The 2,387-nt window shown below is 42.4% G+C and overlaps 1 non-coding gene across 1 annotated transcript; it reads right to left on the bottom strand.

Moving 5' to 3' along the window:
- Positions 1 to 1,732: 1,732 nt before the first annotated feature.
- On the bottom strand, positions 1,733 to 1,804 carry TRNAG-GCC (transfer RNA glycine (anticodon GCC)). Its single transcript has one exon. It is a non-coding gene; the product is annotated as a tRNA-Gly (tRNA).
- Positions 1,805 to 2,387: the final 583 nt, after the last annotated feature.

Below are 2,387 nucleotides of genomic sequence, written 5' to 3' on the forward strand. Positions count from 1 at the left end.
GGAAAGTTTTATGATTCTTCCATGTTATTTAGACTATTGAGGGGTTGAAAGACTTGGATTATGGAGAGAAGGGGAACATGAGGTGCAAATATGAAAATAAAGATATTCTTAAATCATGACTTGACTTGAATCATAGTTCTTGCTATGTAATGAGTATAATCTTGCTATGAATAGTATTAAAGATGTTGTAGAGGCATAGTATGAGGATGGACACGGGATGGTGCCATAGCTAGGGTTATGAAGGATTGATAGGGAATGTATAGGATTTAATAACGTCCAGCTTGATAAAGTTGTTGATTAAAAGATTGTGGGTGTTGTTATTGATATTGGGAGTTGTTTATTATGTGGAGGAAGTCATCGAAATAAAGGAGATGTTACCTAATTTTCGTTAGTTTTAGCTTAAGCTTAAATATGTCTTCAATTATCTAATTTTAGTGCGAACTCTTTTGAATGTAGAAACGTGAATATTGGAGGGAAGCGTTCAAGTGATAAAGTTCGTGAAAACGTGAATGTATGTAAGGCTAGTCCCTTCTTTTCTAAGGCATGATCCCTATGACATGTATTCCCCTATCTTTCCATGACTTTCTTATATTCCATGAACTATGAGTCTACGTTGATAAAGAGCTTCTTATGAGGTAAAGATAAGAGATATATCATGAATACGATAATGATGGTGATGAGTGTAAGTCTAGAGATCCTAAAGCGTATGATATGGTAACTCTATGAAGCTAATGAACCTTATACGTTTTCTTTGATGTTATTCATTATTGCTAAACCCACCTTATGATGCTAGTTCCTTTAAGGTATAGTATGCTGAACATGATTACTCCATAATGGGAATCAGGGGTTCTCAACCTTACGTCACCCCGATATAGTTATAGATTATCTTTGAGTTCGAATGTATGTTTTATGAGATGTATACGATGATGAGGTTACACCGCGCCTATAAGGTTGGACATGTCACAGCGAAGGCGGGCTGCATACGATTCCACCATGCCTGGATGTCCGGACATGTCACCGCTAATGCGGGCTGCTTGTGATTACACCGTGCCTAGGGGGCCGGACATGACACCACTAGTGGGTGGCATATGATGGTTACCCGGACGCGGGTCAATGACGATGGTATATATATATGATACGCATGCATGTGTTTTCCTTTAAAGGTTAAGCAGGTTATATCTCTAGCTCATATTTCATTTGTTCACTATTATGTTATTATTATTCATGCCTTACATACTCAGTAAAATGTTTGTACTGACGTCCTTTCTTCTTCGATGCTGTGTTCATGCCCACAGGTAGACAGGGAGGCGGCCGGACTGGGGGTTACCCGCGATTGGTAATGGCACAACCAAAAGAGGAGTAGGGGAGACAAGGTTAGGCGCTGGGTAGCGCAGCGCGAGGCACCGAACATGTTCTACCCTCAACCTCCATCCATCATTAATCTCAATTCGTTTTTCCTATTCACTAGTACACTGCAAGCTACAACAAGCAGCCCCTTTACTAGGTTGGGAAAAGGCTAGTGCGCTAGCGCGCAATGGCTGATGAAAAGCCAGCAACTTCTTAGGAGTCAGTTTTGGCTTTCCCCTCTCCTTAGAGTCAAGTGGCTGAACGTCCCTTTTCTCTTATTAGTCAGATAGGTTTGGAACCTTATACAAGGGGATGCTTGCTGCTTGCCCTTATCTCTACAGTGGCCTATGCACTCCACTTGTTACCACTAAACGATGAAGCCAGGAGCGGAAGGAGGGACTTGAACCCTCAACCTCAGCCTTGGCAAGGCTATGCTCTACCATTAAGCTAGTTCCGCCAGCTAGGGTAGTGGCGAAACACTACTGAGCATTGCATGATCGAATAATTCAAGGAAGGGTGTACTGCGGGGAAGGTCCTTTTAAGCAGATGACTCGTCAGGCGGTCGGAACGGGATCAGATCGGGCTTTAGCGAGAACAGCTGTAGTTGAATCGGGAACGGAAAGACTTCACTTCAACTCAATAAATGACGTCTACTTCGTAAGTGTGCTTTCTCTTCCCCGAGGGAACAAAACTAGCACTAGAATTCCGAGTCACCTATCCAGTATGTGAGTGAGCCCGCCCTACGAATCCCCTTTGTTAAATGAGGGAGGGGTCATACCTTCCCCGCTGGCTTAGTTTTATAATTCTAAATGATTTGGGGCACAAAATTTGCCGTAGATGTGAAATTTCCTAATTTGCATTCTCAGCTTTCTCATCACATGAATGAGACATAACTTCTTGTCATAAGAATAGGAGCTTATCAACAGATTCACAGGAGCACTCCATTATTCCGGAGGTACCACTTATGATCATATTCTTTTGTGTATATATTTTGGGCACGGCGGGGTCCTGTCCCGTCGTTATGTCTAGTACTCTAGTAG

Source organism: Lycium barbarum, chromosome 1, assembly GCF_019175385.1.
Source record: "Lycium barbarum isolate Lr01 chromosome 1, ASM1917538v2, whole genome shotgun sequence".
Classification (NCBI taxonomy): Eukaryota; Viridiplantae; Streptophyta; class Magnoliopsida; order Solanales; family Solanaceae; genus Lycium; species Lycium barbarum.